Source organism: Euprymna scolopes, chromosome 10, assembly GCF_053919585.1.
Source record: "Euprymna scolopes isolate OS-2025 chromosome 10, ASM5391958v1, whole genome shotgun sequence".
Classification (NCBI taxonomy): Eukaryota; Metazoa; Mollusca; class Cephalopoda; order Sepiida; family Sepiolidae; genus Euprymna; species Euprymna scolopes.
Window position 1 is genome coordinate 70,667,327 of NC_136491.1, and position 18,653 is coordinate 70,685,979.

The following is an 18,653-nucleotide window of genomic DNA, read 5'->3' on the forward strand; positions in this document are numbered from 1 at the left end:
GCAACATATTCTATTAAAATACTTGTAAAACAAGCACAGGAATACAACACTACGGCAATGAGACAGGGGTTGAAGTTTAGTTGACAGTGCGGGATCTATTAGATTGGCGACTTTTTTTTTGGACTCTGTCCAAAAAGAAAAGACTAATGGTAAATGAACCACCTCAGATGTGGTAACAATATTCCATGTATGGGTGAATTGTGGCTTTGTAGAGATATAGGATACTCTCAGGTGTGAGTAATTTTCTAGCACGGTAGAGGGAACCCACTGTCTTTGCAGCAACCTTTGCAATGTTCTCAACATTACATTTCTGTATTTTTATTTTTAAATGGGAGACGGAGTGGGTTCTGGACAAACTCTGTTTTTTTTTTTTTTAACCCTAAACATGCTAGCTTAGTGTCGTCTGCCGCTTTACATTTTTTTTTCACAGCTTTCAAATCCTAAACTGCTTCAGTCATTTTCGGGATTAACTCTGGGTTCTTTATCGATATCTAGAACTGACTAGTTAGTAGATACCCATTCTTTACAAATACATTTCTTCTTTCTGTCCTCATTTTTTTTTCTTATTTAATTCCGCTTTTACTAATTTTACTTTAGTTGTACCCGTGCCAATTCTTTTGAAGTTCATATGTAGGTAATGTCATTATTAATCTTTTAATCCTCTGTTTTTGGCAGATTGCCGATAGCTCAAGATCAGACATGATGATTTAGATTTTATTTTCCAACTTACTCATCTACTTTGAATGTCTATGGTTGCAGGATCAAATCTTAAAGGGGGGGGCGAACAAATTGGAATATTTATTATTTGTTAAGCATTATTATGACCGTGATTCACTCGTGTATATGATGTAAATAGGTAGTCATAATATGAAAAGTAATGCCTCTATTTTTTTTATTCTGTCTGTATGAATCAGAGGGGATTGCAAATTGCATTGTTATCATGACTGAACTTATGCATTCATGATTTCAAGTTTCATTTCTCTGTTACAGATATTGATGGTGTGAGACTCTAAAAAAAAGCAATCCCTGTTATGGATATGCCTCAGAAGTAGAGATATGTCATTGAATTCATCGATGTAGAAATAATTGAACCGGTCAACATTCACTAGTGCATGTTGAACGTTTACGAAACCGATGCTGTTGATGACAGCATAGTTAAAAGATAGGTTCATCGATTTCAGAGTGGCAACAGAGATGCAAGTGACAAAGTGCTTTGGACTTTTACAACCGAGGCATCAAAAGGCTGGCAAAAGTGTACTGAGATTGGTGGTGATTATGTAGAAAAATAAATTCTGGATCACAAAAGGTCACTCGTTTTAATGATACCACTCCTGTCTTCAACGTTTTAGTTTTTGAGTTAAAAAATAAGAGGCCTTACTTTTTGACTAATCTCTTATACAAGAACTTATTTATAGAAGATTGTGTTTATGGTTGATTTTTATTTTGTGTTAAGGTATTTATTCATAAAATATTTTTATTTTGTGTTAAGGTATTTATTCATAAAATATTTTTATTTTGTGTTTATGTTGTGTTTCATAAAATATTTTTATTTTGTGTTTATGTTGTGTTTCATAAAATATTTTTATTTTGTGTTAAGGTATTTATTCATAAAATATTTTTATTTTGTGTTAAGGTATTTATTCATAAAATATTTTTATTTTGTGTTAAGGTATTTATTCATAAAATATTTTTATTTTGTGTTTATGTTGTGTTTCATAAAATATTTTTATTTTGTGTTTATGTTGTGTTTCATAAAATATTTTTATTTTGTGTTAAGGTATTTATTCATAAAATATTTTTATTTTGTGTTAAGGTATTTATTCATAAAATATTTTTATTTTGTGTTAAGGTATTTATTCATAAAATATTTTTATTTTGTGTTAAGGTATTTATTCATAAAATATTTTTATTTTGTGTTTATGTTGTGTTTCATAAAATATTTTTATTTTGTGTTAAGGTATTTATTCATAAAATATTTTTATTTTGTGTTAAGGTATTTATTCATAAAATATTTTTATTTTGTGTTAAGGTATTTATTCATAAAATATTTTTATTTTGTGTTAAGGTATTTATTCATAAAATATTTTTATTTTGTGTTTATGTTGTGTTTCATAAAATATTTTTATTTTGTGTTTATGTTGTGTTTCATAAAATATTTTTATTTTGTGTTAAGGTATTTATTCATAAAATATTTTAGACTAGCCTGCATGCCCAGTGTTTCCCGGGTGTTTGGAGGTGTGTGTTGAGCAAAAAGAAAAAGAAAAAAGTGTGGTAGTAGGCAGGCAGACAGGCTCAAACTTGTGCCACGAAGGCGGAAAAGAAAGTGAAAGAAAATCTGACGTATTAGCCGATGCCTCCAGGACGCAACCGGAAATCAAAAGTGTTGAAATTAACCGGAGTCAATCCAACAGTGACGATGACTTGCTAAAATGTTGGCGAGAAAAATCGACCCCTTTTTGTTCAAAACGGCCGAGTTTAGGGTGAAGGAATTAATGTTTTTGGACAATTTTTTCGATATTTGTCATCCGAGACGTCAAGCTTCAAAATGATACCTGTCAAAATTTTTTGCATACATACATACATACATACGTACATACATACATACATACATACATACATTCATTTAAACAGATAGGTGTGATTTATATAATAGATAAAAAGATAAAATAGATACCAAATGTGGCACGAGGTTAGATGGGGGAGAATATAGACCTATCTAACATTGATTAACCACAATCATGTAAACAAAATCACTCGATAACCTACTTAAAACCCAAAATGACAATGTATGCATGATGTGAGAAGTTGAGAAATAAAAATTTCATATACAAAAGTGAATAAAACATTTACAATGCTAAACTGTGTTTGTATAATCCCCCCTCCCCCGACAATGTGGCAGATATTTAGTTTTGCCAGTCAAAACATAGATTTTTATTAATGATGTTTTTTTTTATTCTTTAGGATATTATTAAGTACCAAAGTTTAAGGGTCCCGTAGAAATTGATTTTTAATGGTTCTGTCATACTTCATCTCCCCACCTTTTTTTTTTTTTTTTTTTTTTTTTTTTTTTGTATTCTTCTAGATGAGAACCCTTAGCTAAATCACCCCATCCTTCCAGAAAAAAATAATGTTTTTTTTGTTAACAAGAAAAAAAACAAAAAAAAAACAATTATTTTAGAATTGGGAATCAGTTTCACATTTAAATTTTAAAGTAAATGATCAACACTTTCCAACCAGTTAGCGTTTGAATGACATATAACTGTTTCAGTTAAATCTTAGAAGTAACTATTTTTTTAATGGGGTGGCTGTTGTCACCCAGATTTGGTGTTGAGATATTTTTTAACTTTTTTTTTTTTTTTTTTGTAACTACAAACTACTTTTTGCAGCTAACTTGTGACTCAAGTGAAAATTAAAAGAAGGAATTAATTTTAAATGTACAAAAGAAAGACTTACTGCCTAACTGTAGAAAGGTTTCCATGATTTGCATGAATCTGTTTTTTGGTGGCTTCTTGGAGGTCTGTTCGCCATTTAATTTGATATATAGTAACTTCCTCATGAAGTTGCCAAGCTTTCAAGTCCTCCTTCATAGTTGCAATCCAGGTCTTGTATTGGCAGTCAATGTCAGACAAGCCATCATCTTCCATGATGCAGGCTCTGTTTATTCAGCTATCATTGAGCTTAATATGACCTATCCAGTGAAGACACTTCTCATGCAGTGCTGCATCCACAGATGAGATTTGGAGTTTTTGCAAAGTATGGAGTTGCTGACATGCTCTGTTAGCTTCCTATGACATATTCAGCAAAGCATAGATCACTCGCTATGCAGAAGTCATTGCCTGTCCTGGACTCTGAGAGGCCAGCACTTGCTAGCATGCAACATTGCATTGCGAACACAGTTACAGAATACCACTCCACACATTATATACTGATATGTTCTTCTTGGTAAGGAGTGAAAGAAACTTTCAAAACTTCCACCAGACAATTCTGCACTGATGCATTGTGCTTGCCTCACAGGAGAGGGGCATATAAAAAAGAGGAGAAAATTATGGTAGAATTCGTTAGACAATAATATAATAGAAAGATCTTGAAGAAAAAAGAGTTTGCTCCAATGTTTTTTTTTTTGAATGCCTAAAATGGTTTAAATCTAATAGTCTTTTTGTTTTCCAATTTTTTTGTTTTTCAAATTTATTGTAGATTTATTGTTGATTCTCCCTGAACACGTTTTTTTTTTCTTTTAGCAGAGAAAATAGTTCAAAACCGAATTTCTAGTTCTTATCCTTTGTTATTTGTTGGAAAAAGAGAAAAAGTCAGCTTGTTTAGTGAAAAGGTGGCGAAAATGTCAAAATGTATTTTGCTTTGGTCAAGGAAAAATAGAAGGTGCCAACTATTTGACTCCAAAGTTCAGTAACTTTGTGAAAAAAAATGTTTAGTGTGAAGACCACCTAAAGTTCTGACATGAACTTTGGAACAGAATTATTATAATTTAGGATTTAGTTAGATTTTCATGATCTTCATAAATGATCTTCCAAATCATATTCTGAGATCATTTGTTGACATCTATACTGACATCACAACTATCTATGGCAACACTTTGAAGAGCACTGATGATCAAGATCTTTCTCACTCTCTTTCATCTGGTTTGGAGCACATAGTACAATCGGGCAGGGGGGTGGGGAACAGGGCTAGATAATTTTAACACATTTTAAACTAAGTTTATCTCCTTTCACTACCAAAGCTTGGATTTTCATTTTTTACCTAGTTGAAATAGATGACCGTCTCCTTCAGGAACTTCCTCTATTTTGATAAACTCCTAGGACTGACTTTTACCTCAGAGTTAAAATAAAAGACCTACATTAAATCTGTTTCAAATGTCACTGGCAAAATGGTTGGATCATTCTTCTGCTCTAGAAATTATTCACTACTGCCTGAATTAGAACGAGATGCATCCTAAATGGAGTACTGCTTTCATATATATGGGAAGTGCCATTCAAAGCACTCTTTCTTATAACAGTACAAAACCAACTTCGAAATCTAGTGGAGGATGACCTCTTCTTTTCCCTCCAACCTCTTTTGTTTTTATACTTAAAGTTCGTTATATCTTTACAGACTATTTAACTCATTGATTGTTGTTGATGTAAAAAATTTGCAAGTTCAATTCTTGTTGCCGTTGTTCTTGTTGCTGAACACGTACGCACTTAAAAATCAATATATGGATCAACACAATATACAACTGCTAATGTTTGAATATCAATGCATGTCAGTGCTGCTGCTCTCATCATTGGCCATAACTATTTGGTATATCTGAAAGGTTGCAGATTTTTACCATCAAAGCAGCAGTTGCAATGTAAAATTTGTATGTAAAATTGTAAAGTTGCATGTAAAGTTGCATGTAAAATTGAAGATTTTGCCCAGTACAAAGGATTGATGACTGCATACGCAGAACAACATTGTTATTCTTACTCTGTGGCTTTGCAATTTCTTGCATGTCATAGACAGACGACCAGATAATGACGGATCTTAATATTGACTCCACCTAGATTTTCACTAGAGCTTTGTTAAATAGATCTGACACTGCCACATTGTCTCTGTCCCCTAACACAGTGAAAAAAAGTTTGAACTTTAATGTAAAGGTTGTTGCTATCAATTTCCAACATGTGTACCAAACCCGACAGACTAATTTTTGTTAACATTGTAATTTATAAACGTTTTCATGATTGTTTACTACATAAATAGAATGTCTAAACTATTCATGGTCTTTTAAAAACTAAAAAACAAAACTATTTCTATTTATTGTTGTTGATTATCATAATGATATGGTATAATCACGTTGATACACTGGTTCCTGTTAGATCATCAAAGTCAAGCAACATTGAGCATAGTTAATACTAAATGGGTGACCATTTGAGAATACCAGGCGCTGTATGTTGGGAGGACTCTCAGTTTTTTATCCCTATTTGCAATCGTCTTAGAATTTTTCTTACAGAGATATCCATTGTCTCTCAAGACTGAATAGAAGCCTCCTTCACTCCATTATAATTTTAAACCACTTCCTCTGTTCAAATGATTTTTCAGAATGTGTACAGTGACAATTGACTGTTGACGTAACAGTTCTGCTCTATATACAGTCAGTGTTACTGACTGCACATACTTGCTTTTTGTTTTTATAATTGGATTTTTAATCAAACTATAGAAAGAGAAAAAAATATCCAATTCATTTTTGTTTTTGAAGATAAAAAAATCTCCTCTGCTCAAATGTTTTAGGATTATTCTACTTTCTACAATTTTAGTACACTGCAACCTGTACGAATAATTCTGAAATACTTGACATATTGCAACACTTAATTTGTGATCGATTGCTACAACACTTACGTGATACTTAACCCATCTTCTCCTCACGCAATTATGTCAGATTAACGTTTAGCACCTGAATTCAAACACCTGCTATTGCAGCTAACATGAAGAAAGTGCATATACGATAACACGTTTTTTTTTTGTTGCTTTTTTTTGTTTTACCTATTTGTGTAAATATTTAAGGGGTTCACAAGCGCATACAATTCAGTCAGAATTTCAATTTTTAATTGTTAGTATTATTTGCGGTACAGTATATATTTATTAACAAAAAATGTTGACATTTGGTCTAAGATCAAAGTGAAGTATCCCAATTAAGGCAGCCTTTTAGCTAGCTAAGTGTGTTCTTTGTTAAAAAAAAAAGAAAAGAAAAGATTTTTCAATAATTACAATATGCCTACTCTTCTTTTATTTTGATATTGGCCTTCACAATTGTTTATTTCCTTAGAAGAATACCATCCACCCCCAAACTTCACCTTATTTCATCTCCTTTCACTTAAATCGCATTCCCATTGAGAGAACGATTTGCTTTTTTCAATTCTAAACAAACTAGAAAATAGATAGACTTTTTACAAAGTGTTAAGAGGATCTTATTAACCTGTTTTTTTTTTTTTTTATTCCCTTACTCCCAATTTTATTCTAGTGTGTGTGTGTGTGTGTGTGTGTGTGTGTGTGTGTGTGTGTGTGTGTGTGTGTGTGTGTGTGTGTGTGTGTGTGTGTGTGTGTGTGTGTGATTTAAATTCAAATGATTGAGGATATTTTGATTGGGGTGGTAGCCCACAAAGAAAGTGTGGTATTCTGGTGACTACTCGAGTGAAATGGTGAAAGTGCTTGGACGAATGGATCAGAATTAAGCGAATGACCCCTCTCTCTCACTCCTCACGTTTTTTTAAAACCTTGTGCTTAATTTATTAAAATTGTATCAGTATTTTTCACAAATAAATAATTCAAAGTGCAGTATGTCCCATGCATTGCCTTGACCTTTCAGAAGAAGAATGTCACCTGACAAACCTTCGTTCATGCATATACAGGTATTTCTGTTCCCATCCAATATATTTCTTGTTTTTGTGGAGTTGGATTCTCCTCACATTAAGAACCGACCTTGTGTCTAACTTTGCCTTAAAATAAATAGGGTCAAACAAATGCTATGTGGTAGAGTAGGGTAGGGAGTTGTGACTAATTTATTTTAGGGTTAGCCATTCTAAAAATTGTGGAAGATCTTATATTTAACAGCATTATAGATTGCACTGAGTTCGTGACCCACACAACCACTCACAATTATCTATATATATGTATATATCTATATATATGTATATCTATATATAAAAGCGAAAATGTGTGTATGTATGTTTGCTTTTTGTGTATGTCCAAGAAAGGCTTTTTTCCGACAAGCAGTCGGTCGGCTCACAACTTCTTAAAACTTTTATATCACATATAAATCATAATATCTACCAGTTAACAATGGAAGTCGCCTGTCTATTTAATTTGTTCAACTTTGAAAAGATAAATATTCAACATTTTTCGCTCGCCACATGTGGATTATGCTTTTTCGTATAATAAAAGCGACACTTATTCTGGCGGTATTTTTCCGGTCGCGATGGTTGGAAATGTCCGAAAGCAATCAGATTTGATCAATGTGGAAATTTTCCTTATATCAGACAATTACTATTCAATTTGGACAATCCCCTTGTTATGGGAATCTGCCCCCCCCCCCAGTATCTTGGAAAACAAAAATAAAAAAAGCGTTCCTGCAGTAAATAAAATACTGTCCCGCAGTCAAAGTTGACCTCATTAAGTCATTAAAACGTGCACCTGCCAATTCTAAATAGTTAAATAAGTTCAAAAGTGTTTCCATTAGTATTTCGTGGTGGCCCAATGGTTAACGTTGCACGTTTTTTTTTCACACTTTAATTTCCAACTTCGCCTCAAGGGTTCAGGTTCGATCCTCATACTTACCTACCAGAAATTTTTATTTTATTTTACCCCCTCCCCCTGACACAAACACCCGGGTGTTTTAATTTACCCAAAACCACACACACCTCCAAACACCCGGGCAACGCCGGGTAACCCCCCCCCCCGCTAGTATATATATAAAAGGCAAAATGGCTGTGCGCGTTTTTGTATGCTCAGCAAAGGCTTTTTTCGCTGGGGTTCTCGGGGGGGGGGGGTTACTATTTTTTAGGACGTTTTATATACTCACTAGATTTTAATATCTATGATTTGTGAATGGTAGCTGTCTCTAGATTTATTTTGTGAGAGTTTAAAAAAAAACCCTGGTTTCCAATGTTTGTTCGACTTTTTCATATAAATAAAGCGAAACTGAATCGAATCAAATCAGCTTGCTGGCCTTTGTGGCCGGCACGTCTTGAAGGCAATCAGCTTTGATCAATGTGGGGAATACCCTTCATATCAGACAATTGCTATTCATATGAGAGCTCCCCCTTTTTCGGAGGGAGGGGGCTTGGTTTCCCCAACATATGAACTGGCCTTCAGCCAACGTTCATTTCTGCACCTGTGTATTCACTTAGCAAGTCAACTTTTTGATTGAAATTGCTAAATTTGAACGTTTTTCACTTCCTATGGCCTCGTAGTGTAGCGGTAAGATGTCACGTTTTCTTTCACTTTCTTTTTTGCCTTCGCGTCACGGGTTCGAGTCTGCCTGATTACTAACACTTTTTTCTTTTACACCTCGAAACACCTAGGCAACGCCGGGTACCCCCACTAGTAAATAATAAATGTTACTAGTCAAAAACGTGTGAAGTATACATTTTCAAAATAGGTTGTCTTTGTTTTTGTCTCTTTGTTTCGGGAAGAAATGGAAAAGTTTTATACGAAGATGAAAAACTGCTTTAGGGGTAGAATTTTGTGAGGAATCCAATAATGATTTGTGTAAGTTTTTTTTGTTTTTTTTTAATCATATCATGAGATCTCCATTGTTATCGAACATCCATAAACCACATGGAGGAGGTAATGTTTGTGAGAGAGGTGTTATGATGACAGAACTACACTACACCACTCCATTGAGCATTAAAAATAGTACAATAATACAACTAATAGAAGGAATAGTATAGTTCGGCATCAAGCAGTCAGATACTAAATCTCCATTAGTTAAAGATATTTAGAATTTAATATTATATTAAATTATTGTACTATTTTTAATGCTCAGTTCAGGAGGAAGGTAGTGTAGTATTTGTTTGTTGTCATCCTCCCATCCTCCCAGGTATTATTTCCTCCTGGGGAAGGTAGTGTAATAAATGTTTGTTTGTCATGATACCATTCTCTCAGAGATTACCTTATTTAGGGAGGGGTAGTGTCTTATTTCTTTTGTTGTCATGAGACCATCCTCCCAGGCATTACGTCCTCTTTTGGAGAGATAGTGTAGTATCTGTTATGTTGTTATGAGATCATCTTCCCAGGTATTACGTTTTTCTGTGGGAGAAGAGGTAGCATACGTCAACAGGAAATTGTCACAATCGGTTGTTCAATAACAAGTTCAACATCTATATATTCTAGCAAAAATATGGGAGGGAGCTTATTTTTACAAGTAATAATAATTGGTAATCTGAGGTTTATTATATAAATATAACATCAAACTGATTCCCGACTTTTTGACAATCATTTTTTGCATCAATTGCAATGTTACATTGGGAAGACAGGAACCTAGTTTCAGTTCCACCTAAGATTTAACAACCATAAAAAAAGCAATCAAGGCAATTTAGTTCATTTGCCGGTCATGACAACTTATCAAACCTTTTGCGAAGATACTTTAGTTTCCCATAACAATGTAGAGAAAGCAAAATTAAATGGACATATAAAGTACACACACACACACACACACACACACACACACACACACACACACACACACACACACACACACACACACTAATATTACATTATTACAATTTTTTTTTTTTTTTCAACTACTTCTTCCAACCAATAAACATCAAATCCATTACCTTCTCTATATGAATAGATTTTTCACTCACCGGACAGTATCCCCACACCCAATTCTTATCTGTGGGGTAATCGCAAAGATAATGTTTATGAAAACTATCCCAGACTATTCTTGAACTGAAGAGAGATATCCCAGCCAAAATCAATGTAGTTCCAAGAGAGGAGTGTCTTGGAGTTATTGACAATTTTGTATGTTTGATCCAGGTGTGCTTGCAATGCAGAGATGCATATGTGGAGTGTATTGAGTGGCAATAAATTAAGGATTCATGACTCAAACTTGGTAGATGTCAGGCTTAGATTTTGTGCCAAATATGGTTAGATTGCAGAAAGGATTGTGAATTTTAGGATTTCATTTTTTTTTTTTTTTTTTTTAGGGGAGTGGGGGGGGGGGGTCACCCTGTACTTTATGCAATTGAGGTGAACAATCGATTTTGTTAAAACGTTTTACGAATACTATTTAATCTATATTACAGTTAAATATAATATGGATGAATATTGTTGGCATCCATCTATTTCAGGAGATAATGGAGTTCTATGCTTCAGGTTTGCCCATTAATGAATTGCATTATCTGTTGTGGCTGTACAAGCCTATCCTGGATCGACAGGTTCTATTGCAGATGCCACATATGTCGCTGGTTGTGAAAGCTCTGTTGCAACCTTCTGCCGTCTGTGCTCTTTCCTCTCTCTCCACTGCTGGTCTATCCTCTTCTTGCTCCTATTAGTGCATGTTTTTATAACTCTTTTCCAGCAGCTACGATCTTCAGACATAGACTCCCAGCCTAATGTCACCTGCCCTCCTGTTTTGCTTGCAAGCATCCTTGTAATGTAGGACAGGTCTTCCTGCTGGTCTGGAACCGGTTTTAGGCTTGCCATAATGGATATTCTTTCAGATTTTCCCATGTCCATTCTCCCATTCTCTTGGCATGACTAAACACTGGAGTTGTTGTTTGGTGAGCAGAGCTATCATTCTTAAGATGTTGGCCTGATCAAGAGATGTCTTGTTTGAGATGTGGTCCTGCCAGGTGATTTCTAGGATTCTCCTGTGCAGGTGGAAGATGTTCAGTCTGTTCTCTTGATGGAAGTAGAGGGTCTATGTTTCACTGCTGGATATGTAAAGAACATGAAATATCTCGAGAAAAAAACTCGAATAAACCTAGAACCCCATCTTCCAACGTAGACCCCTACTACCAGGTCTCCTTCTCCAACATCAGGGGTCTACGCTCCAACCTTCCAGAGGTTGAAACCCAATTACAGGAGACGAAACTGGACATATTCTTTCTAAGCGAAACTGGAATAGGGCCGACCACTTCCCTAGATGAGTTCATAATTAACGGATACTCTAACTAAACAGCTAAATCTGACCCCCAAAGTCGCCATGGGCATGGAATATGTGTCTATATTAAAGATGGCTCCTGTGTAGCAGGGATATCTCTAGAGATCCTAATTTACCCTATATGTGCTTCTGGGTTGCACTTGCTTACACCACTGCCCTCTATCGGCCCCATAACAGTGGAGTTACTATCTTTAAGTATATATCTGAGAATATAGACCACATCCTGTCTGCACATCCCTCGGCTAACATCCACATCTGTGGTGACTTCAACGTCTATAACGTGGAATGGCTGACCCATTCAAATATGACAGATGATGAGGGGAGGTTTTGTCATGATTTTGCCATTGCTTATGACCCCACTCAGATTGTTCGCGAACCCACCCGTGTGCCCGATACTACTGGTCAATATGCAAGCCTCCTAGACCTTTTTCTCTTAACTTCCCCTGAGCTATGTTCATGTTCTGTTCATTCTCCTCTAGGATCCTCCGACCACTCCGTCATATCAGTTAAAATAAAAATGAAATGTAATAAGTCCCCAGACGTACCCCTCCACCGTACTGTATACCGATACTCTATGGCTGACTGGGATAGTTTCCGTACATTCATATCTGATTTACCTCTGCATTCCATGTTTAAAAAGGAGGTGTCCTCTATAGTATCAGATCTGACCGAATGGTTAATTGTAGGCATAGACCGATTCATACCATTTAAATAATTCCAACAAAAACCTAACAGCCAGCCATGGTTCTCCCCAGAATGTGCTGCTGCTATCGCGCACAGAAATCACTTTTTCCATAACTACCAACATAATAGATGCACTGAGACTAAAGCTGCTTTCAGGACTGCCAGCAACCACTGTAAAAGAGTAATAAAAAATGCAAGAGAGCTATATGCTCAGTCCGTTAAATCCAAAGTAGTTGATCAGTGGCTTGGTTCCCACCAGTTTTGGCAAATAACAAATAGGATCCTGAACAGAAGTGTGCGTTCTATCCCAACCATTATCAATGGACCAGAGGTCATCTCGTCAACATCAGACAAGGCCAAACTATTTGCAAAGAACTTTGCAGCTAATTCTACCCTATGCGACGAAGGTCATCAACTCCCCATATTTCCTCCTATAACACAGAACACGCTAGGTAACCTACAAATATCTGTGCATGAGGTCGCCAAGCTAATCAAGAACCTTGATTCCAGTAAAGCAACTGGCCCTGATGGCATCCCAATTATAGTGCTAAAAAAGCTTCAACCAGAACTTGCTCCCATACTTACGAAACTGTTTAAGCGCTGCCTTAAGGAGAAGTGCTTTCTGACTCCCTGGAAAACCTCATCAGTATGTCCTGTATTTAAGAATTCAGGTGATAAGTCATCTCCCTCTCAGTACAGACCAATAAGTCTCCTGTGTGTTATGAGTAAGTTGCTGGAATCCATATTAAATAGAGAAATAGTCAACCACCTCAGCAGAAATAACCTTCTTAGTGACACACAATATGGTTTCCATTCTGCAAGATCTACCGCAGATGTGCTAACAGTTATATCTCACAGGATTAGTGAATCTCTTGACAAAGGCTTCCTTTCTAGGGCAATTGCTCTTGACATATCAAAGGCCTTTGACATGGTATGGCATAAGCGCCTACTTCACAAGATTTACAGCTACAGTATAACTGGAAAAGTTTTCTCAATCATTAAATCATTTCTCTCCGATAGGCTCATAAGAGTAGTGGTCGATGGACAAAAATCAGAGGCCTGCAGTATTAATGCTGGAGTTCCTCAAGGGTCAATCCTGGGCCCAACTCTCTTCCTGATCTACATCAATGATCTCCCTAAACACATACTTAAATCATTCATTGACATCTATGCTGATGACACGACCATCTATGGCAACACATCAAAGGCTGTAAATGACAAGGTTCTCTCTAATTCTCTCTCCTCTGATCTCGAGCACGTGGTCAGTGGGGGAAGACGTGGCTGGTTACCTTTAATGCATCTAAAACCAAACTCCTATACTTACATTATCAATGCTCTGATCCCCATCTGGCATCAATTGAAATGGATGGCTCTCGTCTAGGAGAGGCCCCATGTTTTGACAAGCTTCTGGGCTTGACCTTTACTCCTGATCTGAAATGGAACACATACATCAAGTGTGTTGCCAAGGTCGCTGGAAAGATGGTGGGATCCTTCTACCAGTCCAGAAGATATCTCACTACTGATGCAATAAGCCAAGTACGTCCAAGGATGGAATACTGCTGCCATATCTGGATAGGAGCTGCTAAAAACAGCCTATCCTGCCTTGACAGAGTACAAAATAGTGGCTTAGTGGGGGATGCCTTTTTCTCTACCCTGCAACCTCTCTCCCACAGAAGAGACGTTGCGAGCCTATCCTTGTTTTATCGTTATTTCCATGGAAGGTGCTCGTCTGAACTCCAATCTCTGGTCTCCTCCCCCCTCCTTGCCAATCTTTCATGAAAAACACCCGTCTAGCTCAATCCACTGTGAAAAATTTTCCTCACTCTTTATCTGTGCCTAAATGAAAACGTAGATTCCATGAACAAAGCTTCTTTCTTAGAACTGCACGCCTGTGCAACTCTGTTCCGTCTGCCTGCTTCCCACCTGACTACAACCTGGATGTCTTCAAGTCCAACGTTAACAAATTCCTAATGAACCCACCCTTAAGTAAACACTTCATTAAATCTCCACACTAACGTACTGTACTTGCAATAACCCTTATCCCTGACTGGCTTCCGGGCCTTGATAAGTGGTGACCACCGTGTAAAAAAAAAAATGCATAATTTCCCATTTATTCATGTAAATAAATCATTCCTTTAATTTTTATTTTATATAAACCCTAGAGACAAATTTATTTGCGTTAACCAATCCAGCCTGTTGGATTAAACTCAAAAATGTATTGATTGGATTTTTTAAATTTTTTGCAAATGAGTCGCCACTTATCCTTGAATTGCATTTGGCCTTGATAAGTGTTAATGGATGAATATTGAATATTATGAGAGAATTGAAAATGATGAATGGAATGAAGAAATTTAATTACTTATGAGAACGGTTTATGGAAAGTATTTGCCGACATTGGATTGTAAGATGACCAGGTTTTAGCTTGCAGGGAAGCAGTTGTGTAGTAATGTGTTCCACACATGGAGAGTTCTTGGAAATGAACTCTGTTGATGGAAATAATGCTTGATGCTCAGCACATGGAGGAAGAAAGAAAAAAAAATTTCAAGTATTGTAAAAGACAACTTAAAACATTGCAGTTAACTGTCATAGAGCAATCCAATCAAAGAAAATAACTTATTGCATGTAACTCATTACTGACTGTGAAAGGGTTTCACTAGCACGTCAAACTTCCAGCATCAGATACCTCAAAATATAGATTATATTCACTGATTATAGCTACTTGTTTCCTTACCATTTCTCTAAAAAGAAAAAATGTTCTATGTGACATACTGTTACTAAGAATTTACCATTCCTATTCTTGTCAATCATAAATTGTGTTATGCTATTTTCTGTTCTTTTGAGATGAATTAGCATTCAAGAACTTTTTTTTTTTTTTTTTGTCTTTTTTTCTTATTTTGCTATGGTTGGTATTTCTTCACCGACACCACCTCCAACCCATGTATGATCTGACCCAGAACTCCTTAAAGCCGGTCAGGCTATTTTTCGAAATTCTCATCTGTTCAGCACCCTTCCCCGGTTTTTAAAATAAACTGGACCAAGTATGATTACAGATACTGGACTTTTTTTTATTGTTGTTACCAAGGTTACAGAATTGGAAGGTATAACGTCCAACTTCTACATTCCAAAAGTATGTGACCTTGACTCTGACTCCTTATTTTAAAGCCTTCTAATATTTACACTGTATGTGATTTCTCTGATATTAAAAAATATTTAAAAAAAAAAACGGCCTTCTTATTTGACAGCTATGGTTACGGCTTCTATTTGATAACTATGGTTGTTCCCACAACATTCTGGCTGATCTAACCGTTTGTGTAATCTCTATAGAACGTTTTCAGTTTGTTTGTTTTACAGCATATCAGCATTTTAGAGTTTGTTTATTTATTTTTAATGAAAATCGCTCTAGACAAGACACTGATGTAAAGACGAAACAAGCTAGCCAAAGATAAATGTCATATGAATATATTCCAACCCAATAACAGCAATTCTTTCTCTACTGTCTGAAATATTGTTCATGGAACATGAGGACTAAAGAACAAAATAAGGGAAACAAAAGTTATGAGGCTACCAAAACGAAAGTATATATCTGAACCAATTCCCTGTATATGATTAATTGACCTCAAGTTGTTGTTTTACCCAATAACTATTAGAAAATGGTGGATTCAAACATTTTCTGAGAGTGCATAAATGACCGTAATAGATTTGGTAGGATTTTAACTCCTCATAGCTAATCCCATAAGCTACAATGGTATCCATTCGGCTAATCACTCAATTCCATATTATGCAAACGAGAAATTGTTATTTTCATCTTGTAGCGTTTTTTGTTTTCTCACCATTTTGCTGGTGTGGCAGGAGGGATGAAGACCTTTAAAATAATTCTTTAATGTCAAATATGAAACTTGGATAGAGAGAGGTGCAAATTCATGCAACTGAGAGGATTGGCTGCTAAAAGATCAAGAATTTGTTTGAAATTTGACCGATTCTAGAGACATTTTGAGGTCATATGAAAATGGTAATGGAACATTTTCTAAGGTCATTATTAAAAACTTCACCTCATTTGTCGATGGTTTGTCTGTCAAAATAGTTTTATGTACTATAATGAAGATTTAGCATCTGTTTTTCTCTAATCAAAATTTTGGATAACAAATAGAAGGAAGATAATGTAGTTTGATGAGATAGTGATGGAGTGAACTGAAGGTCAGGTAGTTTACTCATTCAGGTCATTATAGTCATATTCCATTTAACATCTGTTTGACATGCTTGCATGTGTTGGACAGCTTTTAGAAATTAACTTCCAAAATAATCTATTTCTGGCCAATTTTTTTTTTTTTTTTTTTTTTTTTTTGCTCAGGTTCATTTAATCACTGTCTCATTTCAAACACAAACACATGACTGGCATGAGTGACTAATTAATTTCTCATAGCTTAACTACTTTGATTTGTGAATCATATCGAAGTTGTGTTCTTATATTTTATTTTCATTCCTTATTTTATGGACAGGATGCATCCCCCAGGATGTTATCTCCAAATATGTCGTTCAGCATCTGAAAATCAGCTGCCTGTTCATCAGCTTCTTTATGTGTTGTTTGTTCACATCCACTTGTTGTCTTCATCTAAATGCTTGATTTCATCAATGGTCATAGGATCAATCATGTAACAAATGGATTTTTCTTCCAAATAAAACAAGTAACGATATTTAATTTTGAAAGGTTTGAATGACACTTGGTTCCTCAGTTGAACGACAAAATTACAATCACTCCCAACCAAATAAAAAACAACAAACTTTGAGCACAACCCAGACAAAACACAACCTTGTCCCAATGAGCAGGGCTAACAGTCTGATCGCCAGCTGGTTTAAACACCATATCTCCTCTCTCTGTTTTGCCTAGAATATACGAACACAAAATAATTATGTTGACGCACTAAATTCTGTTAGATCATCAAAGTTAAATGGCATTGAGTCTGGCCAGTACTTAAATAAGTGAACTTTTAGGAATATCAGGTGCTGTATGTGCTCTCCGCTTATCTCGGCATTGTTTCCAATCATCTTGGACTTCTCATATATCTGGAATCAGACTGTGCCGACTGAATAGATGTAGTTAAGGATTATGCAACACTTGCTTCACAATTATATGTGCAACTATTGTCTCTCAGTATAATATATAATGTATGTATGTCATGTTTTGGACCATACGGACACTACTTGAGAATGATTGTCTATTTAAACACTGGACATAAAAACTAACTGACCAGGGCATTTGTCAGCTTAACTGAACATAACTTCTGTGTCATCTTAAGTCGCTCGCAATACCAATATAGAACATCATTTTTAAGAGATTTACTTTTTCAAAATGGCCTCCTATTTTCTGGATGGTCAAATTTAAAGTCAGATGTTTTCCCCCATCACAGATATGTCGTTTACATTGTGCCTACACTAAACACGCACCATTGTGCGGTCTTACAAATTCACAGAAATCAATTTTTTTTTAATTCCTCTAAAACATCCGACATTCAATGCTTAATTTACAATTGATCTCGCTGCGAGAATCAGTCTTGTAAGATTCAACTGTGATCGGCCTGATTGACATGAGGGTAGAAACAAAAAAGATCAAGTTGTCCATCTCAATGAGATCACAATCAAGGAGTTACCAAGTGTGATATGGCTATATTGTTATCCTCCTAAAAGGATCGAGAATTGTTGTTTAAGAAAGTCAACAGAAAGTCTTTTTTGATCAGCTCCATTATAGTCATGGAGGCATGAAAAAGACATGTCTTCAAGCAGATGTTTAGTATATTATTTTTATTATTTGCCTTTTTGTCTCTTGTTGAGGTTAGACACTTCATGATTGCCTTCCATCTGTTCCTGTCTGTTAGTACCATTGTCATTAACTTACCCCCTCCATGTCTTAAACAACCTAATACCTGTGGTACACAAGTTCAAACATTTCAGATGTTTGATGGTAGGTGATGTGACCATACCAGTTGATAAGTCATTGTACGAGATATTTTCTCATGGAAACCTGCATAGTGAGAATGGCAATTTTCTCCATTCAATGCGCTGTTGCTAAAATCATGTCATTTTGATGTTTTGGCACCAGCCACTTCTTGTAGTCATACAAGAGTACAGGTCGAATATGTGTGTTGTATGTTTCCACTCTCACATACAATGGGATACTTGCATTTTGTAAAATCGTTGACAGCTGTTTGGTGACTCTGAGGCAGATATATGTTCTCTTTTATACAGGAAAAGAATTGGAGACATTATGAATAAATGATTAATATCCCAGAAAAATCCTCTTGCACAAGCAAAGGAACTTTACAACCCCACAATCACT

At 35.6% G+C, this 18,653-nt stretch overlaps 1 protein-coding gene across 1 annotated transcript in view; it reads left to right on the top strand.

The window, feature by feature from the left end:
* LOC145286091 (uncharacterized) overlaps positions 1 to 18,653 on the top strand; it is a 168,068-nt gene that overhangs the window by 8,777 nt on the left and 140,638 nt on the right. The gene's annotated exons all lie outside the window — the stretch shown is intronic.